Genomic DNA, 27,619 nt, shown 5'->3' on the forward strand with positions numbered 1-27,619 from the left:
AGTGTTAGGTGAACGATCGTTTTAATAGCAGTTGTAAAAGGGCTCTATGATCTTTTACCTGTGGATCTGACTTGCTGCACAGCACTGAGTTCTGGAGAGAAGAACAGAAGATGTTTATTCAACAAACACGATGATTTGATGGTATGAGCTGATGAAAGAGTGATGCACCTCATGCATGCTGAAGGTGTGAGGTGTTAAAATCACATGTGGAGTTTGACAGGGCAGGGTGAGCATGACTGACACCGGCAGATCTTTACGACCACTATTCTCCACCTGCAAACACACACACATACAGATACACAGACACAGCAATATGATCCCTCTGAACCACCTCCTGTCACATCTGCACTCTAGTTCTCAGATAGATAACTGTAATGTAACGTGAAATAAATGCTGTATTTGAGGGAAACTGCAGATGTTTGTTTGACTCTCTGACCTTGTAGGTGATGTTGAGAGGTTTTGGACCTCTGTCCTCCAGAGAGAAGTTTAGATACGTAACAAAGTCTTCAGCCACTCTGACAAACAGTAACATTTTGTTTGGTCATAGTTTTATTATTATTTTTTTATATATATTATTGTCTTAGATTGATCATACTGTAGCTATAACTGCTGATAAAACCAATATAGTGCTGTTTTTTTGTCTTCAATAAAGCCTTTAAAATAGAAACTACAAGATAGTTAGTTAGTTAGTTAATTAGTTAGTTAGTTAGTTAGTTAGTTAGTAAAAGAATGAACATAGCTAGACATTCACACCAGGTGTGTCCATGAGGCTGTCTACACTGAATGCGTCAAACGCACCATTCGCGTCAGGTGTAGACTTCGTGTTAGGTTTTAGTTTTAGTCATTCAGAGGTGAAGAGCAGATCAAACTGAAACACAAGGACAGATGTTTTTGATGTGACTCACAGACTGATCGCCAGATCAACGGCGAACTGCACCGGGACGCTCTTCCTCACCTCCGTATCACTCATGTTTCCATTGTTATCACTGTGAACAAACATACAGAATTTACTCACAGATGAACATTAAATGCAATAAAGTCATTCTTCTTAACCTTCACAACATGGATCAGAAACCCAGAATGCTGATTATTAGGGGTTCAAGCGTGAAGCACCAGAACCCTATTGTAATTGTAAGGATTATTATTATTATTCTGCTGTAAAACATTGTACAGACAAAACCATAAGGCCTAGAGACTTGAAACTTGGCCAGATGGTAGGTCTCAATTTGAGGAGACTGGCAAAGACTCACCCAGTGAGTTACAGTGATTTAAATGCGAAAACACTCACAACACCTAGACCTAGACGTTTGTAGCAGACACAATGGTATCATTGGAATCCTTGGCTCAAGATGTACAAAATTGCATTTATGTCATTTAAAACAGACTTTTGTGAACTAGTCCTACGTTTTTCACTCAATCGGAACCAAAACAGGGCAAAAAAGTTCTCTAGAGTCTTATTAGTGAAAGTTGTCAAAACCTAGTTGAAGTTCCATCATCAGTCCAGCACACAAAAATACTCAAAGTGGGTGAGGCCATTTTACTGAAATGGCTATATGGAATGATGTACCTTCACCAAACTTGAAAATGGTTGTTACTGCACACCCATTAGCCTGAATGACTTAAAATTTGGCATGCAGTGTCTTTTTCCAAAGTGCCAGCCATGTCTATGAGGGTATTGGTGTATCTCAAAAAACATGGCTGCCAAACATGGTTGATTTTCACCAGTATTAATACAAAAAGTTGCAAAACAAAAAGTTAGCAAAAGCTTTTTGATAGACCTAACCATTCTCAAATAACGCACGTACGAATTTGACAACGAGCTCGCCAAAGTGGACATGAGGCTATATCTCCTCACCGCTTTATCGTATTCAAACCAAACTTGAAATTTGTAATGACAATCATGTCCTGAGGTTACCTGCACTGCAGTTTCAGCGCAGTGCCACCTAGTGGTCAGGAGATATGAAAAATGCCAAAATGGACCTAAGGCTGTTTCTCTAGAATTCACTGGCATATTGGCGCTAGACCATGTGTGTGGCATCGTCACCCCTAGTTAACCACACCACATTAATCTGGGAGTAGCGCCACCTATTGGTCAAAAGTGATAAATCATTATAGAATGCTTCTAGCTATTTTATTTATTATTTTTTAGCCTTTTTGCGTAAAATCATCTTAAAATGTCTATCATTGCTCAAAGGTCTTAAAATGCTTGAACCCTGGTAATTGCTGCTTGCAGTAATATTTGTTATTGTCTTTGCTCAAATGAAAACAAATGAATCTGTCGCCCCTTGAGCTTTATTCACCTGTTGGCAGTGATCATAATCTCCATCCTGTTAGATGAGTCATTATCCCATTTCATCACACGGAAAGTTCCCAGAAACTGAGTCTAGAAAACAATAGAGTCCACAGAAAGTAGAAATAGTAGAAAGAAGTTTTTAGCAATGCCAAGGGAATAATTGAACAGAATTCTAAATTCTAAATGAAGAACCTGACTTTGTGTCGGTCACATGCAAACAATCAAATACTTTCTGTGTTTTATTGTCACTATGTGAAGAATAGAATGATTCTCCGCTTTAAGCCTGTTTATCAACTAGAGTTATAAAAAAAGTAGGTGTGATACCTTGATAAATTATGAAGTAACTAAAAAATGAAGAAACGTCTCAGGTTACGAATGTAACCATGTTTCCCTGAGTAGGGAACGAGACACTGCGTCCTCTAGGGGTCGCTATGGGGGAACACCTCGTCGTGACCCATGTCTGAAGCATACAATGAAAAAAACACCAACGAGTTGGCCGGCGACAGCCTCTGACGTCACTACCGGTGCGACTATAAAAACAGGCACGGAAAAACACGTCATTCACTTCTTCGTCTGAAGCTTGCGTCCGAATCATGGCAGGGAGCTAGAGGACACAGTGTCTCGTTCCCTAGTCAGGGAACCATGGTTACATTCATAACCTGAGACGTTCCCTTTCAAGGGAACTTCGAACTGCGTCCTCTAGGGGTCGCTATGGGGAACAGTAAACCAACGCCACCATGCTGAGGGGAGTGCAGGCCAGAATCATGGCGAACACTAAGTACCAACTCTACCATTTCAATGGGAGTTGCCCCCGGGACGTTTAGACGGCTGTCTGTGACAGTACCCCTTACGGCCAAAGGCCTAAGCTACATACCCAACTAATTGTTAGGGCCTCGGCCCGGTGTTAGAGCTAAAGGCTTGGAATCAGGAAAGATTCCTTTAAAGGGATACGGCTAGGAACCTAGCATTTTTATACTAAGTCTTGCCTGTCACACAGGGGCTACCGCTTGCTTCCGCAAAAGCTTGCTAAAGGAGCTGTCTCAACAGATCTCCAGTAGCAACACCCTGTTTTAGATAGGTATCCGAGGATACATGGGTGGAGTGGCGCCCAAGATGAACGGGGCTTTTACCAATTCAAGAAAGGGCACGAAGCAACCGCGCGAAGCCCTCACCATATAGGATTTTAGAAAGAACGCAGAGTACTAGCATGCGAACTTACCACAGTATGGATTTCAGAAAGTGTACAAAGACTTCACGTGCACACTTACCATAGCATGGATTTTCAAATACTGTTCTAAGGAGGGGCTCTCGTGGCACTCTGATAGAGCAGCTCATAGATGAAATGGTTTTGCATTTCAAATACAGCATGCTGGAGCGCTCTGGGGAAAAACAGCGAACTCAGTCTCATATGAGAGGAGAACTCCGAATTCAGAGTAGCGCGCTCATAGGCGACCCTTCTTGGAAAAGGGGAGTGCTGCTAAACTACCACGAGAATCGCCCAAATAGCCCCTCATATTGAGGGGAGCGATGCTTGAAGTGTATAAACAAAAACATACTGGCTGAATGGAGCCCAAGGAACCCAAGGTCTAATCATCTCAAGAAAGGGAACGAGGCGGAGCGCGTAACCCTTACCGTACAGGATTTTTAGAAAGTGCGCAGTCTTGCGTGCACACTTACCACTTACGTGGATTTAGAAAGTGCGCCAAGTGTTCACGTGCACACTGACCACCATGTGGTTTCCAGAAAGTACACATAGCTTAGCGTGTGTACTTATAGGTTCCTAAGCATCGCAGAGGCGCTGAACCGCACGGGAGAGGCAAGCTCAAATTTTACAAACCTCTAGCGAGGGGAGCATCACCTGAGGCAGCATATACAAGAAGACTTCTTTAACTGCCACCTTCACTTCCCGCTGGATGCAACAGCACCTAAGCGGCCAGGAGACCCCTCAGGTTGACCTGGCTGGACATCCATGAGATTCCCTGCAGTGCTGTGCCAGGCCTGATGATCAAGGAGGCTCCCGCAGAAACCTGTGATCTCAGCCGCCTAATACCGGAACATGAAGCCGGATGGCTGGTGCTGACGAGTGTTTAGTAAACACTGTAACTGAGCACTGCAAAGGGAACTCACAGAGTTTATTAGTAGACACATAACCACCAGCAATTTACACATAAGTATATACAGAAAGGGTTATTTTTAAACTCCCACCCTCCTGCGCTGGAGCCCTGCTCAAGGGGCGCCTCCTTTTAGTCCGGACCATCAGAAAGGTAGTTGCTATGAACATAGAACCAGCCAAAAACATTATAGGTCCAGCATAGGAGACTGTTATGTGTTAGAGGTTTCCACCTAACCTCGATCAGGTGGAGAGCTGGTGGTTACAGGGGAATTAGGGAAGGGGAGGATAAAAGCAGAAGTTAAAAAATCCCTAAAGGGAATGAGTAGATACCTCAGTATCACTCTGATTCAGATGAGAACGCTGCCTCGTCTGGATCACATCCCTTAGGTTCTGCTTACCTCCTTGTGACCTACAATTCCTCTTACCCCTGCCCGCAGGTGGGGGAGGAGCGCGAGTTGCGACACTAGGCTTCTGTGCCCGTCTTGATCCTCAGATCGAGACAGCCCAGGACCCCTATGTTGTTCAGGCTCAGACCTGGACCTTCCTGGAACGAAGGATCTGAAAGCAGCGGAGTGCGCCTTCGTCTCCCCGAACTTCTCGATCACCGTCTCAACGGAAATACAGAGAAGTTCAGAAGGCGAAACCTGACCATCGAGAAGAAAGCCTTTCTTCCCGATGTCTACCAGGTTCATCCACAGAAGTCTCTCCGCCACCACCATGGCCACCATATTCCTGCGCTTGGCAGAGGCAGCCTGCTTGGTAGCTCGGAGAGAGGCCTGTGGTGCGGCGCAGCTCGGCTACCTGATCAGGAAAAAAGCCTTCGCCTCTATCCAGGTCTCTTAGCAGATCAGTCTGATATGCTTGAAGCACCACCATCGTGTGTAACAAAGCCACAGCCTGACCTGCTGCTGCGTATGCCTTGCCATTTAAGCGAGATGTATTTCTTGAAGGGGCTTAGATGGCAAGGAGGGAGATTAAGAGAAGATGTTTCCCCTGCAGAATGAAAGCTCTTTCTACAGGGGGCATCCTCTCATAGCAGTTTTCGCGCGCATCGCCTCGATGTCGGCAAAACTCTTATGCCGAAACCGAAGGATGGGGGAAGAAAACGGTCTCTTTCATTTCCTTTCGATCTCTGTATGGAGATCAGGCAGAAATGGAAGGCTCACCTGAGCTGGAGGGCTATGGTCGGAAAGATAACGCTCATAGAGGCGCGTTCCATAAACTCCAACAGCTCTACATACGCAGGGCAGGAGAATTGAGAAGGCTCAGCCTCAGCTTCTTCACCATCCTCAAATATCTCCTGCTTTTTCCTGGGTAAAAACCCAGCAGAGCACTAACCTCAGTATCAGAAAGTGTTAAAGATATAACATAATCCTTCCGAGGCTCTCTCTCGTCCACCGCCATTATGAGCGCGAAAGGGAAAGTCCCTCTTTAAACCATTCAGGCAGATCCACCTGAAATTCTCACGAGCTCATTCTCCTCCGTGCCTCAGCAGCGGCGGGTCCTGAACCGCGGGAAGCAGATGGCTGCCTTTTTTTTTCCTCGGAAAGAGAGACGAACGAGAGCAGAGCTTTTTCCTTGAAAAAACACTCGCAATGCACGCAGATTGCTTCCTCAAAGACATCGCATGCGTGCTTTTTACCCAAACAAATGACGTAAAGATCGCGTGTGTAATCGGGTGTCAAATAACGCCGACACGGATGCACACATCGTCTAAACGCTTGCTAGTAGTCGCCATGATAAACAGAGAAAGAGCGCTCTTACCGGTTCTTTCAGATGCACGCTTCAAACAAAACGGTCAGTTTTGAAGACGAAGAAGAGAATGACGTGTTTTCCCACGGTGCCTGTTTTATAGTCGCACCGGTAGTGACGTCAGAGGCGTTCGCCGGCCAACTCATTGGTGTTTTTTCATTGTATGCTTCAGACACGGGTCACGACGAGGTGTTCCCCCATAGCGACCCCTAGAGGACGCAGTTCGAAGTTCCCTTGAAAGGGAACAAAGTTTGTCTGTCTGTCTGTAAATGTAACCCCTCTCTCCTGGGTCCTCACCGTCACACCTCGCACTCGCTCCGAGTGGGCCTCGAACCCGGGTCTCCGGCATGGGAGGAGGACGCACTAACATTACATACATAAAGACCCTTTCACAATTGTTCCCGGATAGTTAGATTTTGGTTCATTCACACTGCCAGTGATTTCCCGGAATCTGTGTGTGTGTTCACACACAACCCGTAAAGGTCCCGTAATGACACGTGACATCAGCAAGTCGAGAACACTAGGTGAGTTGAAAATGCTAGGCTATATTGTAACATAAAATCGTAGTAAGGCCAATTTAATCTTCCTCTGCTCTTTCTGTTGTGATCCAGCACTTGGTGGATTTTTATTTATTTTTTATTTTAATTTTTTTTGAGAGACTTGAGCTTACTAATTTTGTTTTAATTTGCTCATACACAACCGCATCATGTATCGTTGCGCTGAGCTGGCGAAAGAAATCTCAGCTTCAGCACGGATACTGAGGACTCCGTGGTTTTCTGCTTCAGTCCAGTTGTGCACATTTCTGTTATTTTTGTGAGGTAGCTATTTTTTTTAGGCGAACACAACTCTCTGCATTTAAACAACCGCTAGCCCTCTGGCATGCAGGCAGTGTTGGGAAGTATAGTTACATGTAAAAGCGTTACATAATTTAATTACAAAATTAATGTAACTGTAATCAGTTACAGTTACTAGTGTGTAATTAAATTACAGTTACTTATGAAAATGTTAACGAATACAAGGGGATTACATTTCCATCCACATCAGATTTAATTGAAAACTGCACTGACTACTCTGAGACATACGGCCCAATGATTTCCACGATGCGGTGACCTGGCAGCCAATTTGGCGCTATATTTTAATATTATTATTTTATGGTTGCCTATACAATAGTTGGTGAATGTACTAAGCCATTCAATAATTAAATCACTAGTAAATCATGAATCGGTGATTCGTGACTCGCTCGCTCTCAGCGCCTCTCCGCCATACGGTTTTGATCAGAGTAATCAATGCGAGAGAGATAATGGAGTGGACTGTGGACGCGCACAGCTGGAGCAGAGAAGCAAAACTACTGTTCAGGGTTTCAACTGCAGGTCAGTTTCATCTGTAAACATGCTATTGTAGTTTTGTCTTTGTTTACTTTGTTTACTTAGCAGCAGCCCATTGCTCACCATACCTCAAAATACTGTATAAAGGACATCATTATTATCTAATGTAATGTTTCAGTAGTAATTTAGCAGACAAATAAAATATTTTATAATAGGTTTAGGGGGAGCTAGGGTAGACATCAACACAACCCTCACAAAAAATTAACGATGATTTTACTATAAATCTAAAGACACAACAAAGGTAACCACAAATTAACCATGGTTTTTGCTACACTAACCATAGTTTAACAATGGAATTTGTAGTAAAAATAAATTCAAATGGTAATCCATTTGCCAAAAAAAAAAATTGAAGATGTTTACTGTACTTTTACTATAATAAAAGCATGGTTAAATTTTGTAAGGGAAAAACACGTTCAATATTAAGATTTTTCTATAATGATATTGTAGTGGTGTACTCATTTTGACATGTTGGCAGTGAAGAAAGTATAGTTTTGTTAAATCTTGAGTATTAAAGTCATAAGAGGGATAGATATCAGGGCAAAATAAAGAGACTGAAAAGAAAAACGGAAGTGAAGGTACAGTTCAGGAGATAACTTTTAATTATTTTGCATGTCCCCAACCTAAGGATTAAAACCTTTTTTTATGTGAGATCCATACAAAAAATAGGAGTGTCCATGTTTCAGAATGTGTTGTGGGTGTATGAGTGTGAGAATTCCTGGCCTAAATTATTTTCCCAGTCCGCCACTCGTGGAAATTAATGGTGCAGACATGCGGTTTCATTTACTACACATAGACCTACTAAAACTCGCGGTGTTTTCAGCCTCTGCCGCCTCAATATATGAGTACATGAACACATAAACATAATCTCTAGAACTGGTCACTCTTCATTCATGAACATTTGACTTATTTTGAGAAAAACTATCATCATAAATGCAAAAAAACAACAATTCATCAGTATATTACAAAAAATAATACAAAACATTATTATAAAACAACATTATATATATGATTTTATTTTTTATTATTTTTAAAATTAAAATTTTTTTTCTCCCAAACTATTGTTAGATGCAGTGTTTCCATGTTGTTATGCAAAGATTTGGTTTCAAAAACAGTATCAGTAAACAATTTCTTATGATTTTAAATCTGCACTGAACTCCAGATTGATCTCAATGTAAAAGGCTGATTTTCTGTGTGTGTGTGTGTGTGTGTGTGTGTGTGTGTGTTTCTGTTGTGTGTGTCTGTCTGTGTATCATTCTGTGTGTGTGTGTGTGTGTGTGTGTGTGTGTGTGTGTGTGTGTGTCTGTCTGTCTGTCTTATCTGTCTGTCTGTCTGTGTGTGTGTGTGTGTGTGTGTGTGTCCCGTGTGCATGTGTCCGTCCGTGTGTGTGGTGTGTGTGTGTGTGTGTGTGTGTCCGTCCGTCTGTTCTTCCGTCCGTCCGTTTGTGTGTGTGTCTCTGTCTGTCTGTGTGTGTGTGTGTGTGTGAGAGAGAGAGAGAGTGAGAATAGTGAGAGATCTGTGTGTGTGTGTGTGTGTGTCTGTGTGTGTGTGTGTGTGTGTGTGTGTGTGTGTGTGTGTGTGTGTGTGAGAGAGAGAGAGAGAGAGAGCGTGTGTGTGTGTGTGTGTGTGTGTGTGTGTGTGTGTGTGTGTGTGTGTTGTTTGTTTGGTTAGAGTAGTGTATGTGTGTGTGTGTGTGTGTGTGAGAGAGAGTGTGTGTGTGTGTGTGTTAGAGTGTGTGTGTGTGTGTGTGTGTGTGTGTGTGTGTGTGTGTGTGTGTGTGTGTGTGTATGATCCTGTCTTACTGTGGTGCCGCTGCGGTACACCGGTAGATCAATGCTGCAGGTTGTTCTGTTTGTAGCACCGCTGTCCCGATCACCACAGCTGCTTCGAGTCCGACTCGGCTGTTAGTTCAAAAAACACATACACATTTATCACAGCGGAGAATCATTTTCACAAGTATTTGATCTTGTATTTCTGTAAATATTTTAAATTGTAACATAGACATTCAGAGAAATTAATCTGTAAATCTGTAATATAACAGGGTAGGGCAAAATTTTAGAACTGAAGAATTGGCTTCCATCCAGTTCATAGCCATGCCCCACAGGAAGGTGACAGAATGACAGGAATGTGATGCATTCTGGGAAATTAATTGTTCTTCTACCCTGGTTCACAAAAGTTATTTTCTTAAATATGATGAAATATATAAACTAAAATAATTTTCTATAGGTGGCATTTGAAGCAAACCTATCCATCTATTTTAAACTTTAAAGAACTTTCAAACAAAACATTCAATCCAACATTTACTTTTCTAGTTAAAATAGTCATATTGGTTATTTTAGTTCATTTTAATTTTACTTCCTTACATTGAAATTTGACTTCTGCATTTGTGCAAATCTCCTGTTTGATACCAAAGCTCAAATTCAGGAGAAGAATTGAAATTTAAAATTTATTCTCGTGTCAAATTCTGAATGACACACATCTGTGTTTAAGATAAGCGTTTTACTGGAAATAAAATGAAAACTGATGAACAGAGTTATTATTAAAGAAGCAGAATGAAATCTGCTTAATAGTGTCGTCTAATGGGAGTTTAGCTAAAACACATTCTGAGGAGGTTTTTATTAAGTTTTTGACAGTCTTTAATTTGGCACACAGAGAGCAGTACCTTTATTGCATCAAATTTAGAGAGTGAGATGCCTTCTGGGTAATGCAGCACTATGCTTGTGTTGTAGGAGTCGTCGCCTGGGTTTGCCAGCGATACCTGGACTGTGAAATGAGCTTGATTCTCCACCACTAACGTGTTGTTTCTGCAGAACAAACCGTCATTTCAATAGAAAACCAAATCCTGATGAAGAATGCCAATATTCAGAAGCATTTACAATCATATATCAGAATAAAATCATGTCTGATTTATTTATCAGTTGTTTCTCACGTAAAACTGAAGTTCAGCTTCAGATCGGCCACACAGCTGTTGTTTGAATTACAGTTCCTTTGAAACGGCACCTGACCAAATACAAAAGAGAAACTTTTAATGAGCTTTTGAATGTCATGAAAACTTTATACAATAAAGCTGAAGAATCTTAGATACTTAAGAGTTGGTTTACACTGAATAGCAGAATAAAATCTGATATTTGTAGACTCACCTCAACATACTCCTCCGTCCTGCTGTGAACGTCAAGAACAGCCACAGAGTTTCCAGACAACATCTCAGTTTGTGAGAAATTCATTCGTATCTTCAGAGGAGATACTGTGTCTGCAACACAGCGCTGAAACAAACACAACGTTCACCGTCAGACCGAAGCTGCTGCGACTGGCTGAATTTGTGATAGACCACACGTACCAGCATAAAGATGGAGAAGCTAAAACAGGAGGACCCAGAATCCAGCAGGACGGACTGCTGCAGAGTCCTGGACGACACACTGCTCTGATCAAAGAATCCTCGACTCATTCCTCGTACCACATCCACATTCAGATTCAGAGAAACATTCAGCTTCTTCTCCAGAGATCCTGAGAGACATGAGGAGGTGAGACATATTCTTCATGTGACAGAGAGGCTCTCTGAAACTTCACTGATGTTACCTGTGCTGCTGGTCCTCTCGGTCACCGTGAAACATGACGTGAGATTAAATGCATTAAATGCGTTGCTACCCGGACATTCAAAGTAGTTCAGACTGATTTCCTTTGGACTGAAACTGAGCTGCGCAGATACAGACATCACAGGCCGAGCCCTGAGAAGAGAGAAAAAGAGTCAATACTCATGATACCAGACAGTCAGACTGGCTAGCTGGATCACTGATGTGGTAAAGAGGTTGTTTGTTTATTAGGTTAGCTTAAGAAAGCAAACCTACTGAAATGCTATTTAAACTTTATTATTATTATTATTATTATTATTATTATTATTATTATTATTATTATTATTATTATTATTAATAGGCTGGCTTGAGAAAATCCCATGCACATTAATGTTGGCACATCTTACTAAGATGTGATTTTATAGATGGTGTAGAAGGTGAGCTTATATAGACAAGTTGTGAACCGTTTAGTCTGACGATCTCTGTTTGAATATCACTTCATATCAAAAAAACTCCAGTACAAACGTTACTGCCACTCATCAACAGCAGCTGTCACAGTTACTAAGCGACAAGATCAATCCTTCATAGGCTAGACCGTCCCATTTAACAATGCTTACTCAAAACACTTTTTACTCAATATTTCTAAGCCATTTAGACTCATTTAGGCTTCCAATCTATGCAATGTTTCTAATATTTGTAATCTATCTATCTATCTCTCTCATTTTTTTCTAAGTTTTTATCTATCTTACATTCAACGCTATATTTCTACTATCTATCATTTTCTTTCTAACTTTTTATACTCCTTTAAGCTTCAACATTCAACCATAATATTTCTAATATAACTAGCAACATGCCAAATGCTTATTCATGCTAGCCATGTGTTAAAACATGTTAAAAATGCTAGAAAAATGCTTCTCAATTCCAGTTTTGAATAATACTAGAAACATGTTGCGAAAACATGCTACCAATGAGCTAAATCATGCTAGAAAAACATCCTAGCAACCATTTTAGCTCCAAATTTGTGCCATGTAATATTCATAGGCACTATTAGGAGGCTAGCAAAATGATTTTGCACATTAGTAGGACAGCTGCTAGCAAACAACATGCTATCAAAATGTGTATTCAATTCCTATAGATTTAGAAAGGGCTTTGCAGTGGGATCATTAAAGTTTACTATATATTAAAGCAGATGGCCGACCAGGGGTGGTGCGAAATCCCACATAGCATGAGAGGAAATGGGGGATGCCCAGGGAACTTCATAGGCCTTGAGAGCAGAGCGTAACTGAAAAAAAAAAAATAATGACGATGATGCTGGTAAACAAAACTTAGTTCTTAGTTCTTGAAGTGAGCAGAGTCCTTGGTTATCATATAAGTCACCGCAAGTGTTTATGCCCAATTTGGACACTGGACAAATGGCCGATTTCCACATTAAAAAAAATTAAATTGAGCCATAAGGGTGTGTTGTTATAAAATTTGAAAGGTCCTACCATCAGGGCTAAATTTATATTTATCATTTTTATTTCCTGTGCCAGCAAATAAAATATCTTGGAGCCTATGTGGTTTAACCTTGTCAGCTTCAATTACTCTCCATGAAGCTTTAGGTTCAACCCAAATATGAAGGGCCTTTAATTTGAAAAGGACAAAAAATATAGTTCAAAATTTGGCACAGCCAGTCCTCCTGAAAGTATAGGATGCTGCAATGCTTTACCATTCAGATAAACAGGAAAGTATGGAATTGATCTCCTTAAAGTAACCTGGAGGAGGAGAAAGCGACAGCATACAAAAAAGTAAATTAAGGCTGAGGTAACAAATTCATTTTGGGTGGAGATTTACCTTGAAGAGAGACTTTAAGATTATTCCATCTTTTGAGTACTCACTCTTGATCTTGACAACATATTATTAAAATTGTTTCTGGCGATTTTATGAATGTCTTAATATGGTAATACATTACATCTGTAATAGGAAGTTGAGGGGATAGAAGAGTCAACTTTAACATTGTAATTGGCATTAAAGTTTGGTTCCCCCCGATGCTACTGCAAAATCCTTAATTTACCGGTTATTGTATCTAAATATAAAATAATGTCATGGCATTCAGACGTTATGGTGTTTAATCTATGGAACATCACATAAGTGCCCTACAGGAAGTGAAGGGATAAACAAAACACAGGGAAAGTGGATCCCTCCTACGCTGTAACGGGAACGGGTGGATGGGGGATAGATAATATTAACAGTAAGATTGATGCTGTCACGGTGTCGAAGCGAACTAGAGGGTCTACTGGTCCCCCACTTTCAAAGTGCACTGAAGTGTGCATCAGATTGCACTCAAAACATTGCCATGCAATTTCCAATAGTCCCCAGGTTTAGCTCCATTGTCATTTGTGCCATTGTATATTCTCGGATAGGTTATGTTTCCTGGACTGCTCCCAAGGAGGGCTGATGAATTTGGATTATCCAAAAAACATACTGATTTTGCACACATTTGCGGAGTAGAAGGACTCCGTTTTGTAGCGGTGTGGGATTTCGAATCTTCTTTTGGAGGAACTGTAAAATTCCAGAAAACAACCCTTCGTCAAAGGGGGAGTGAGGTGGGTGTCAAAACCATCTGTGGGTTATAATGATCAGCGATTCAATATAGATTTAATAGAAGATGAGGGGCTTTAGACTTGCAGTGTGATCAATTAACCACACCTGTTTCTCCAGACTATAGCGCCACAGCACAAGAAAACAGCGCCATGGCCGACCAGATGGGTGGTGCGATCCAATGGCCGCACCCAGCACCACAGCATGAGAGGAAATGGGGGGTCGAATCTACCCAGGTTGGCAACTGGTTGATAACGCCTTGAAGGAGCAGAGCGTAACTGAAAAAAAGGAGACAGGCCCGTCAGCCGTTCCTCAATGACGGATGAGCTGGTAAACAAAACTTCCCGAGTTCTTAGTTCGTTCCCGAAGTGGAGCAGAGTCCTTGGTTATCATATAGTCACCCGCAAGTGTTTAGGCGGTGCCCGATGCCGAGGCCGTTTGGTGCCCGATGCCGGAGCCCGAGGCGGTTCATGAGGCAATGCCCGAGGCCGAGAAGGTGGCCGAGACAAATGGCCGATTATGCACGAGGCGGTGCCGAAAAGTGCCCGAGGCGGTGCCCGATGCCGATGCAGAGCGGTGCCCGATGCGAGGCGGTGCCCGATGCCAAGGCGGTGCCCATTGCCCGAGATGCCAGGGCGGCCGATAAGGGCGGTGTTGTTATGCCGATTTGAAAGGCGGTCCTACCATGCAGGGCTGCCCGATGCATTTATATTTATCATTTTATTTCCGATGCTGCGGTGCCCGATGCAAATATGCGGGTGGCCGAGGCGGTGCCCGATGCAAGTCTTGCCGAGGCGGTGCCTATGCGGTTTAACGGCGGTGTCAGCCGTTCACGATGCCGAGGCGGTGCCCGAGGCGGGACTCTCCATGCCGAGGCCGTTCCCGATGCCGAGGCTGCCCGATTAGGCGGTGCCGATGGATGCAACCCAATGCTCAGGGCGGTGCCGAGCCGAAGCGGCCTGACCCGATGCCGATTTGAAAATGGATGCAAAAAATGCGGTAGTTCCCGATGCAATTCCGATGGGCGGTGCCAGCCGGTCCCGATGCCGAGGCGGTCCCGAGGCGGTTCCCGATGAAAGTATAGGCCGTGCTGCAATGTGACAATGCCGAGGCGGCGGCCCGAGGCGGTGCCCGATGCCGAGGCGGTGCCCGAGGCGGTGCCCGTTATTTCGAGGCCGTGCCCGGTCGATGCAATGTCCGACCATGCCAGATTCCCGAAATGTCCGAGGGAAAGGTGCCCGAGGCCGGGAAGGCGATCGGGCGGTCCTTAAAGGCGGTGCCCGATGCCGAGGCCTGGAGGAGGAGAAAGCGACCATGCAAACGAAAAATGCCGGGTAAATTAAGCTGAGGGCGGTAACAAATTCATTTGAGACCGTTCCGAGGCGGTGCCCGAGATCGTTTTGCCTTGAAGAGAGAGGCCGTTCCCGAAGATTATTCATTGTCTTTCCTGAGTTCCTGAGACCGTCAGGCTCTTGATGACGAGGCCGTTCCCGACGGTAACATATTATTAAGGCCATTCCCGATTTGTCCTTGTCTGGCGATTTCCGAGGCGGTGCCCGATGCCGAGGCCGTTCCCGAGGCGGGGTCCTTGTCCAAATTTATGAGGCCATTCCTGGTAATACCGTTCCCGAGGCGGTAAATAGATGAAAGATCTTCCTGTAATTCCCGGAATGCTGTTCCGGATGAGGGGATGGTGCCGGAGAACCCGTTGTCCAGTTAACCTTAGGCCGTTCCCATTGTTCCCAATGCCGTGACCTGGCCATTAAGCCTGCTCCTTACTGGAGATTCCGTTCGGTCCACTCAAATGTTTCCTCCCTGGCTCTGTACAACGAGAAACTGATCCACCGTGGCCACCTGAACTGCTTAAAGTGGTTCAAAACCTGAACTGCCCTGGTCCCTCGTGGTCCCCTGAACTTTAGGGTCCACCATGGTTATTGACATATCTAAAGCCATACTGCGGTCCCAGTTCCCCTACAACGTCATCCAGCATACAATGGTCTCTAATATGATTATGGTTCTGAGGAGCATCGGTAATCTTAAGGGGGGGTAGTCGTGTCGTTCTGTGGGGTGGCCCCACATCAGATTTCCTAACCCATAAATTGTGCCGTACAGGTTTCATCACTGGCACTCAGCTGTCCGGGATAAATTGCACAAAATTGTCATTTCCCTGTAAAATAGGTTGTTCTGTCATTGTCAAAGTGGTTGAATGTCACATCCTTGCCTTGTTCCGGATGCTGTAACGGGAACGCTTACCTGGATGGATGGGGCTGATGAGATTTGGATTATCCTAATAAAACATACTGCAATTGGATCTACCTGTTTGTGTACGGTTCCAGATGCTTAAGGTGAGTGGTAAAGTGTCTTAATCTTAGAAATGTAATGTTCACTGAAACCAAAACATTTCAGAACTGCCCACATACTGTATGGTTCCAATCTAGCCTGTTAAAGGCTTCTTCTGCGTCGAGTGAAAAAATACTGCACAAGGACTCATAAGAGAGTCTGCAAAATCGAGTACATGAAACAGTTGATGCATATTATCGGACACGTGACGCCCCTTAATAAAACCAGTTTGGTCCTCTTTAATTAAGCTATGAATTACTTTCTCCATGCGAGAGGCAAGAGTTTTAGCATAAACTTTTAGATTGCATGGAATGAGTGATATACTGGTCTGTAGTTAGAGCAATCCAACGGATCTTTTCCCTTTTTAAGAAGCAATGATATCAAAGATAAAATGTACCATGCTCGATTGCAAAATTAAATGAATCAAGCATGAGAGTCCCTACCACATCTCATATTTCTAAACATAATTCAGGAGGGAGGCCATCTAAGCCTGGTGACTTGCCCTTCTGAAGACTTAGTGTTTCATGGAGTGTTTCATGGAGCTCCTCCAAACTTAACAGGGCCTCCAAAGAGTCTTTATCCATCTGTGTGATCCGAGGCAGTTCTAATTTATCCAAATACTCTCTACAAACTGACTCATCAAAATCAGTTTCTGTTTTATACAGATTTGCATAAAACCCTTTAAATATGTTGTTAATTATCATAGGATTTGTAGTTACTTGATCATCCGAATATTTTATTGCACTGATGTATGCCTTAGACTCACATTCCCTCAGCCTGAGGGCCAATAAGTGGCTAGGTCTCTCCAATTCAAAATAATATTTTTACCTCGTCCTATGTAAAATAAACTCTGCCTTTGATTGTGAAAGTAAGTCATATTCCTCTTTCAAGGAGAACAATTGTGTAGCTTGTTGCCGGCAGCTTGTTGTTTAGAAAAATTTTGTTTTTGTAAGTTCTGTAATAATTTAATCTTATTTTCTAATTGTGTAAATTGGCGGGTTTTCGCTTTGGCAAGAGCAGAAGAAAAAGATATACAGAATCCTCATATTGTACACTTCGTTGTTTCCCGCAATATTTGAGGGTCTACATCACTAGATATATTAATTTCGAGAAACTCCTTTATATGATGTTTTAGTGAATTAATGAATGTCTGATTGTTTAGTAATGATGTGTTAGGATGCCATCTAGGGGCCTTGGTCTTAATGTTGGAAAGGTTAGTAATGAATATTACATTACATTGCAGAGTGATCAGACAATAAAATCGGCAATATAGAGATGGAAGAATAAGATGAAATTAGAGATGTGTAATCTATCCTAGAGAAAGTCTTATGTCTATTAGAAAAAAAAAAGAGAAGTCCTTAGATGTAGTATTCTGGATTCTCCAAAGATCGATTACATTAAGTTCCGCAATAAATTTATTCAATTACTTGGAGGATGGGTTAGCTGTAGTATCAGGGTGAGATTTATCCAGTGCAGGATTTAAGATGGCATTAAAATCACCACCCATCACTAAAGGACAATCAATCTCCTCAAGTAATATACTGGAAATATTTGTAAAAAAAAAATCTGCTTCATTTGGGCAGTAAATGGAGACCAATGTTAACCTGTCATTATGCATTTTACAGCGTATAAAAACAAATCTACCCTCATCATCATTCCTTGTATGTTCAATAGTTAAATGTAACCTCCTATCGACTAAGATAATCACCCCCTTAATTTTATTACGAGCACAAGAGAAGGCTGCCAGTTTGTAATACTTGTTTTGAAAACGTGCAACATCGCATTGTTTTAAATGGGTTTCTTGTATCAGGGCACAGGAAATCGATTTATGGTGCAAATATTCTAATACACGGGTACGCTTAATAGGAGAATTTACGCCATTCACATTCAGTGATTATATATTTAGGACATGCATTGTGTGCTCACAATTTCAAGATTATGTCTAAGTGAAAAAACACAAAAGCAAGACAATACTGCCAATGACGTGTAGACATTAGTATGTATCCTAGATACCAATCCACCTAGATGCATAATCCTTTTAAAAGAAAAGCATAATAAATAGAAGTATTGATGTCTGTTGAAGGGCATCGAAAAAAAAACAAGAAAAAAGAACAATAAACAACTATGTACAAAATCCAAAGCAGACCGCACATTACTGAGAGTGTAGGTCTGCATAAACAAAATAAACACATGTTGATGCGTGACCAGTCCACTTCAGTGCAAGACATGTCCTCAAAAGGCCCACTAAGCCATAAACGTAATGATCAAACCTGCTCTCCATTAGCCCGAAAGATAATAATAATAATAATAATAATAATAATAATAAAAAGAAAAAAAAAATCAGTCAATATTATTTACCAGCCAGCGGACAAGCATACAGGACTAGGGCAGGATACCAAAAAAGAGATCAACAAGTGCCCCTGGCCATCTTATTGTCCTCTTCAGGGCAGTTAGGATCACCACAGAGCTCATCTCATTGAGCTGAAAGGATGGAGCCAGTAGCCGTTGCCTTCCCACTGATTTGTAGCACTGCAGAATACATCTTCTGTGACAGTGAAGTAACAGTGAGTCGAACCTCAACTGCTCACCTTTGTATCGCAGTTTAATTACCGCCGGATATGTGGGGGAAGGGATGGAGACCAAGTGCTGTCATCTTCTTCAAGACTGAATTAAAGTTCTTTATCTTGGAAGTTGTGGCTGGACTAAAGTCGGGAAAAATAGTAGTGTTACATTGTCCTGCTTATATTTCACTGGATATGCCTGCCGAGCACCTCTCAGGAACGCTGAATGGAAGATGAGAGACTGTGGCCGATCTAAGTTTTTCCTTCCATCATGCACGCGATGTGCCCAGTCAGTCTCGATGTCATGACCTTTCAGTGAAGGGATCCACTCGGATAGATTCGCTCTGAGGAAACCAGCTGCATCTGAGCCAAACCCCTCCCCACTGGCAACCCCACCAGCAACCCCACCAGTCGAACGTTATTTCTCCTGCTCCTATCTTCAATGTCTGTTGTTCTAGCTGATTTCTTAAGTTTGTGACTGTTCTCCTATCCTCACATGCAGTGGCTTGAACGGAATCGACCCGGTCCTGTGTCTGCTTTGCTGCGTTGGCTAGTTTTTCAACTTCTGGTTTTAGCTTTTTTACAGAATCGTTGGTCGTTTGTATATCCAAATGTAGATCACGGTGTGCTGGGGTCAGTACAGAGTCTATTGCTTCTCTTACAGTCAAAGCCACAACCGAATCAAGTGAACGCAGTGTCCAGATCCTCTCTGGAGATGGCAGAATCTTTGAATTTTATTGGCGATTGTTCAATCTCTCTTTTAAGAACGTCCTTGACTGCTGGGGTACTCATAGTGGGCTAGGTAAAGAGTGGTTCAAAATTTACTGACAGGATATATATAATTTTTGACAAAGTGAGCAGAGCTAAGGACTATGCATGCATTGCTGCTGAAGGGTCAAGGGATCCTCCTCTTTAAATTGTATTCATTTACGGAGGTATATGATGTCACACTTGTCAGCATGTGAAGACGTTGCGCAGCGCAAATCTGTGAATGAATGTTCCAAAGTAAGGTAAACTTCAACAGATTTCTCCTGCTCAGGGAGTAGGGAGCATGTCAATGGGAACACAGTCCATGAACGGAGCTCACTTCTGACATGCTGATTATCTGAATCTGGTGTATTAACAAAGAGAGACGTGCAAAATATGCAGAATTGGGGGCGCGAGGACTGGAACTGAGAACTGCTACCTTACAGAAATGGGAGAAGGATCGGGTAAGGTCATTGAACTTTAGGAACTTCTCTCAGTACTTGCAGCTTTGTCTAGAGGGGAAGGTGAAATCCCACCATAAGAGTCCAGATTCAGGGATTATTCCATCCCCTCCTCTTTTGTCAAGTCAAGTACTGGAACCTCATTGATTTCTACCCCGAAGCGAAGGGCAAGAAGGAGGAGGGCAGCAGAGTCCACTCTAGACCCTGCTCCAGTCCGGGAGCCCTCTGAGTCCATTCTAGAGCCCGCTCCAGTCCAGGAGCCCTCCCAGGTCACTACAGAGTTGCCCGATTGTGCTGCTGCTGCCATGATCAATAAGGTTGTCTTTGCTTTTCACCTTGTGGTTGTTCTGCACGCATGGCCCGTTGATTATTTATCCATTAGCTCACTTTGATATATATACCATGCTCACCTAGTCTTTTGTTGCTCCAGTATTGCTTCTGTTTCTTTGTTTATGGATTATGTGTTTGTGAAATACCTCTTGCCAGTGTTTTTACTCTGTTTTTTATCTTTGTTTTGAGACTAATAAACTGCATTTGGATCTTCTATGCTTTCCCGAGTTTTGTGTGACAGACCATGACCAAGAAGCATTCTAGCAACATGTTAAATCATGTTTAGTAATGTGCTAATTCATGGTATAAACAAACTAGCAATGTATTAAAAACATGCTATAAAAACACTAGTATTGTGTTAAATCACGTTAAAACAAGCTAAAATTGGGCTAAATCATGCTAGCAACATGTTAAAACATTAGCAATTTGCTAATTCATGATAGAAACAAGCTAGCAATGTGTTAAATCATGGTAGAAAAATGCTGACTACATAAAACATGCTAAAAGGTGCTAAATCATGCTAGAAACATCTAAACAATGTGGTAAATTATGTAAGAAACATGCTAGCAATGTGTTAAATCATGTTAGAAAAATTTAAAGGGGTCATATGACGTTGATAAAAAGAACATTATTTTGTGTATTTGGTGTAATGCAATGTGTTTATGCGGTTTAAGGTTCAAAAAACACATTATTTTCCACAGACTGTACATTATTATTAAAACCATTTGTCTGCATTTGTGATCGGAGAAACAACAAACAAGAGCTACTCTACACTGCTTAAAACTCACATTTGAATCATCAGTGGCAAATTCTTTAAATATAAAAAACATACTAACAGGTTGTGAGAACAGAACAGCCGGCATTGTAGGTTCGAGAAACAGTCCTCCGTTAAATGCATTGCACATACACAAATATTTGGTTTAAACTGTTCTGGAACAGTGTTTTAAATACAACTTAACCACTGATTTCTATTTGTGTCCTCTTTTGGAAGACCAAACAAAGTAGTTTCGCTTTCACAAGAAAAAATACAGTGTCTCTACAACATGGCAACAGCAGCAACAATTCTACAGCGAGAATCAAAGTTACGCGCTTCACACTGAGGCTCTTGTTGTTTGTCTTGTTGTATTTGGGAAAATGTATGTTCTCCTTGTTTGGAAAAAATGGACAACCATCGTCTCACACATTCAAAAAACAGACCTTCAGTGGACTATGTATTCGTGACTCCGGCTGGTGTGCGGAGGTGGTGTGCTCCGCTCCGATGCTTGCTGTTGCATCCCATACGGCCTACCTGCCTGCCTTACGACGTTTGCTGCTGACGGAGTGGCTGTGTCTTTGATGGGAGGATTTAGTGGCAGTGGCTGTCATCATTGAGTGTTCCCCTCTTTCCATGCGGGGTCCTGGAGTTTTGTACTTGTTTGGGCTCTGTGGCACTCGAGATGTGGCACTCGAGATTGTATATTTTATGATTTTTTGTTTTGATTGTTGTGTATAATGTATTGTTTATTGTATTTGTCTTGTTATATGTAGTTATGTTTAATGTTGACTGTAAAAAACGTTATTATTATTATTATTATTATTATTATTATCTAAATAACTTTCAAAGTTTTTTTCAACTTTTACAACTTCTTCAAGCTTTCGGGCTAGGCTTCCTCAAGCCAACCTAAATTTGTCTTGACAAACTTTTTTTGTCTAGTTAATAGTGCAATAAATGTCACAGTTTGGCACCTAGTAGGTTTTGTACATCAAAATTATTCTCCAAACTAAAGAATGACGTACTTGAGCAGGACGATCCCTCCTTGTGCTCCGATCACGATATCTGTCAGATTATCATCATTCATGTCCATCTGACCGGTCAGAGACACTCCAAACTGCTGCAGACCGGGCAGAACTGACTGCACTGAGATCCGCTAAACACAAACACACATTTATATAGAGAGAGAGCATTCAGACTTAATCCCAAAGTATATTTCAGTTTATACAAGTATGTATGCACACAGTGCATGTGACATATATTCCATCAGTAGCGTATTTCATGCATGGCCCAGTTTTTTTTAATCATATGTTCTCTTTACACTTAGTTCACATATGCATCTTGAATTTGGGCTAATAGTTTGTCCACAAGGTGGATCTCTTCTTGAAAAAAAAAAACCAACATATGCTGGTTAGGTATGTTAGAAAGCCTGGCTGCTGGTTGAGTTGGTCATGTGCTGGTCCTAAGCTGGTCCAAAACAACTAGCACCTGCTCAGGACCAGCTTAGGACCAGCACATGACCAGCTTAAACCAGCTCAAACCAGCAGCCATGCTTTAAAAATACCTAGCAAGCATATGCTGGTTTTTCAACAGGGAACACGACCCATGTCATTGTTTCACAGTCCAAAAAGAAACAGAAGAGATGCAACAAAAACAGACAGTCATGTTGACAAGCACTTGTGTGAGGCAGTTCAGAAGTTCACACAACTCTAGTTTAACAGAGTGCAAAGATATTTTTATTGCTCATAACTTCTGGAGATAATTAATGCAGACGCTGGACAAAGATGAAGCTTTCTAGTATGCTTGTGTGAAGCGCCTGTGTCCATGCATGCTATCAAATGGAGTTTGCTTTCAAAGGCTGCGTATTCAGTTATACAATTTTTGTTCCCATTTATTCATCTGATTGTGTTTTGGTTCCTTGACACCGCTGCCTTCTGGCCTGCTTAGTTGGGGTCTGAAAGACACTTAACTTTTGAAAAATTATTAATATGAACAAGAACTGAACTAAGCTGGATGATGACACTATCATCTTCTGTAGAACTGCTTTACAGCTGAGTCACATCTTGCAACATAGACGCTGGTATTAAACTGAACTGAATCAACACTGCACTGACTCAAGCTGAAAAATGACTTCACTGCCTTTTGTAGAACTGCTTAAAGCTGAAATGAACTCATTTCAAATGTATGAATTTCACACTGTTATTGATCTGAACTGAAAATACACTGAACTGACTTGATCTGAAAAATTACACAATTGCCTTTTTAGAGCTGCTCTACAGCAGAATCTGAACTTTCACCATAGCTGAGTTTCCATAACTGCTATTTTCCTGTTTATCTCTGTCAATCTGCTTTTACACAATCTGTATTGTACATCAGAACTGAAGTATACTTTGGGCTTTAAATGAACAGGTGAATCTGAATATCTGAGTCACACTCATCATCTCCTGTCCTCAGAGTGGTCATTAATGGTTATTTACAACTGGTAGTGGGAAAAAGCCTAACAAATCTACTGTGACAAAGAGGTTCATTATGGTATGGTTTGTTATTTATCCTGCAGTGTCTGTCTGTTTATCTGTGAACGGTTTCTGGGTTAAACGTGCGCACAAACACAGCGTTTGGGATTGATGGAAGCACAGCAAACTCTCACCTGAGGAGTGAGTTCAGGGTTTTTGCCATGCGTTCTGTCACCCAGGTAGATGTAGACGACTCCTTCATTCTCCAGCGGTGCCCCGACCGCCACATCTGACAGACCGTCTCCATTCAGGTCCTTTAGTGAAGCCACAGACGCAGCAAATCTACCAGTGGTTGATTCACTCACATTCAGTGTCTTCTGAAAATACTTCTGAAAAAGTGAACAGCATATTTCTTCATCAGCTCATGACCAGCACCAGAACAATTTCCACAACTTTCACGTCATAGGAACCTATCACAACAGCAATCCCAGTGGAGTAACACAATGGTGACGACTAGCAGCCTTCCAGTTACTGCCAGAAGCTTGTTCATGAAGATCATAATAATAGTCATGAATCTCTGTGTGTACCTGCTCTGATAAAGTGTAGACGTACAGCCTCCCTTCAGTCCTCGGCTGAGACTGGTAAAATAATGGAGCTCCGACCAGCAGGAAATCTGAGTCTCCATCAGAGTCCACATCCAACAGACTCAGAGACGCTCCGAAATATGAGCCAATCTGATGCCAGAAATCAATCAAAATGAATAGAAATTGCATTCTAGTACCTGCTTTTATTGCCTGATGTTCACAGAAGAAATATGAAAACAACATGTTCTTCTGCTTCACAAACACAACGTCACATAATACTGGCTAGAAACTGAAGAGTGAGTGTGTGTGAGTGAGTGTGTGTGTGATTATGAGTGTGTGTAATTATGAATTTTATTTATTTTTTGTAGAGAGAGAGAGAGATGTGGTGTGTGTGTGTGTGTGTGTGTGTGTGTGTGTGTGTGTGTGTGTGTGTGTGTGTGTTTGTGTGTGTGTGTGTGTGTGTGTGTGAGTGTGTGTGTGTGTGTGTGTGTGTGTGTGCATGATGTGAGTGTGTGTAATTATGAGTGTGGACTGTAGGTTTGGGAGCCCCTGGTCTCACCGGTGGAGAGAGATAATATTGTGTCTGAGGGTTTTTCACTGACTTGTTCTCCGCTGATGTTGCTCGTCACGGTCCATGTGTTTTGGTTCTTGGTGAAGAGGGTCACCAGACCCATGTGTTCGGCCCGCGGCGCCCCAGAGAACAGAAGAGAGACGCCGCGTCTCATTCCCAGCACAGAAGAGTAACCTGAACACCATCAACATAAAGGATAAGGTTAGAAAGCAGCGTCATTAACACACACACACACTCTTCACATCACACACAAACACACAATCACACACCTACTATCGCGCTGCATGGCCTGCACCCCAGCAGAGTCGGAGCGGAGCTGCTCTATGGACAACATCTCCAATTGACTCACGCTCCAAGAACAAAAAATAACTGCTATGAAAAACTCAACAGACCCATGTAGAAAAAATAGGATTCGTGATTTTAAACCTGAAAAAAAGTCTTTATTTACAGCTGGATCAATGATCTCTGTCTCTTTGAAATCAGATCCTGATCCCGTCACTTCATACAGAGCTCCACGCCAGTCATTCGATCCGACCGAACCCACGATCACAGACTCCTGAAACAAACACTGCAGTCTCAGCACTGACATATTACACACAATAACGGAGAATGATAAAAAACACTCCTCCTGTCAGCTGAGAAACAGTCACTAGCAGGGATGTCCCAATCAGGTTTTTTGTGTCCCTCATCTGATCTGAGTCATTGAATACTGAGTATCTACTGATACAGAGTCCCAGTCACTTGTATTATCCTAGTACTTGGTGCACACTTCAAGTACATTAAAGTTAGAAAGTTATTCAGATTAATCCAATTTACACAAAAATGTGCAGAGAATTTCTCAAGGACAGGGTATTTTGTTTATGATTATTTTGTCATTTTAATTTTAAGTTGTGTTTATATTGATTTTGGAAATATATTAAATTATTTCCGTGGGTATAAAACCCCCGGTGGCATAGTCAGAATCTAGTGTGATTACATCTGACCCACCTACAATCCCTGCCAGTACCAAGACTCGAACCCATGACCTTTGGGTTACAAGTCCAACTCTCTAACTATTAGGCCACGACTGCCCCTGTATATACATAGACACTGGTACATATGTAAACATGTTACAATGGTAGACATTGTAAACAGGCTGTGTGATCACAATCATGAATATGATAAACTTACAAAAAATAAAATCATATCAAGTCAAAGTAAGATGCAACCCAACATAAGAAGCAACACAACAACCTCTAACATCAACTTCTCAGATATACTAAAATCAGAAAAAAAAGTAAGATGCAACCCAACAAGCTGTGACAGCCACTTCTCAGATAGTCTGACAGCAGATAAAAGAAAACAGTAAATAAATGACTTTCGAGTGATTTGTTACTAAAGTGTGCATCAAATTATTTCTTTAGCTTGGGTTAAAATAATTAATTTTACTTGGCTACGTAATTAATTTGTTTCTCTGTTTCTGCTGGATTTACAATCCCGTGTGGATGAACCCGCCACATGCAACCAAGCAACACCGACTGACATAAAATAATTAAAAAACCTGGCATAACCCACAAACTTAATACTGGAAGGTGCATACCGCCACCTACTGAGCTACACCGGCTGAGATAAAATAAGGATCGGGCTTAGGATAGCGGATACAATCAGTAAAAAAAATCGGTCCTGGTCCCAACCCTTGAGATCGAGACGGGATCCTTAGTCCCTGGATCTCTCAACTAAGTGAGGTTAGTGACACTGAATCTTGTTCAGAGTTTTTGATGTTTAGCAGCAAATAAACCGGATCTGTGGTGCTCTGGTTTTACTTCAGGACCCAGATTTTACATCAAGTGGCGACACTGTTTTCATAGGGCTTCAGAAGACTTGGAATATAGCACACAAATTGCATGAACTGCTTTTATGGAATGTCATAAACTGTTCCTTTATAGAATTTTTTTTTGTATTACTTTATATGACATTTCTCTCACCTCCTGATAGACGACACTGAATCCACTCTGTGATAACTCTTTCTGTCTGTCTCTGCCTTGAGCATCCACTGACCCTGAAACACAAAAGGAAAACTATCACAATCATCTGTGGATTCTTCATTAGCTGCTTCTATTTAAACTCTTTATTTAGTGTTAGTGTTCTTTATTTTTAGATTTTACCTTCAATATTGTAGATCTTTTTTTGCAGGTTGTCAAGAAGTCCTTTAAGTCCACTGTAGTTTTTAATGTAGAAGGTGTTGTTCCGTTTTGGTTCTGATGCCAGCTGAGTGAGTTCAGTTAAATCAACCTTTCCCACCTGAAGAACAAAAGTATCATTACATCTGACTGTGCAAAAACACTTTTAAAAAAATGAAATTGAAATACAGCTCAATATGTGAAACATTTATTAAAATGAATGACGAACTGAAAACTTTGTATTCCTCTGTGCACCTGATGACATAAAAAAGTGTTTTCCACTCAATGATGTGACATACAGTCAGTGATGGTTAGAAACAAACTACTAATCTGTGATAAACCAACAGATGAATGTTGTGAAAGCGTCTCGGAGACAAACTACCAACGACTGACTTACAGTGACTCTGACCAGTGATTGGAACTGGCTGGAAAAAGACATTAAATGACAAAGAAACTCACCCCGATGACGTAACGGAGGATATTCTGTTCATCACATGTGTTGAGGACATTATAATCATCGTTATCACTGGGGTCTCCATCTGTGATGATCACCAGAGCTTTCTGAGCTTTGGGATCTGCTCCAGACGACAAGCTAATCAGCAGATTCTTTCTGATGATATGATAAATCATAAATCATGACATATGAACAGATTTCAGCTTCAGTGTAAATGTGTTTCTGTCGTTTCTTATTATGTACTTTCTTATAATCTGACTGTGTAAATAATAATAAGCATATTTGGTGTGTGGTCCGAGGGGAGACTCTGAGCTCAGAATTCAGCCCGAACCCAGAGAACTCCCCCATATCCCACACTGGGACAGGAATAGTTCAGAGTGAAGTGTTGGGGAGGAGGAGGGATGCTGGAAAACTGTCAGCTGTATATATCTACTTACTATCATGCTAATTATCTGATTATCTGAATGTGCTTCTCCCAAACTTTGTTAAGAAAACATCATTTAACTTCTAATTTATAGA

At 41.7% G+C, this 27,619-nt stretch overlaps 1 pseudogene; it reads right to left on the reverse strand.

Annotated features, from left to right (window-relative positions):
- LOC109092185 overlaps positions 1–27,619 on the reverse strand; it is a 31,857-nt pseudogene that overhangs the window by 1,765 nt on the left and 2,473 nt on the right.

The sequence above is a fragment of the Cyprinus carpio genome, chromosome B1, assembly GCF_018340385.1.
Source record: "Cyprinus carpio isolate SPL01 chromosome B1, ASM1834038v1, whole genome shotgun sequence".
Taxonomy (NCBI): Eukaryota; Metazoa; Chordata; class Actinopteri; order Cypriniformes; family Cyprinidae; genus Cyprinus; species Cyprinus carpio.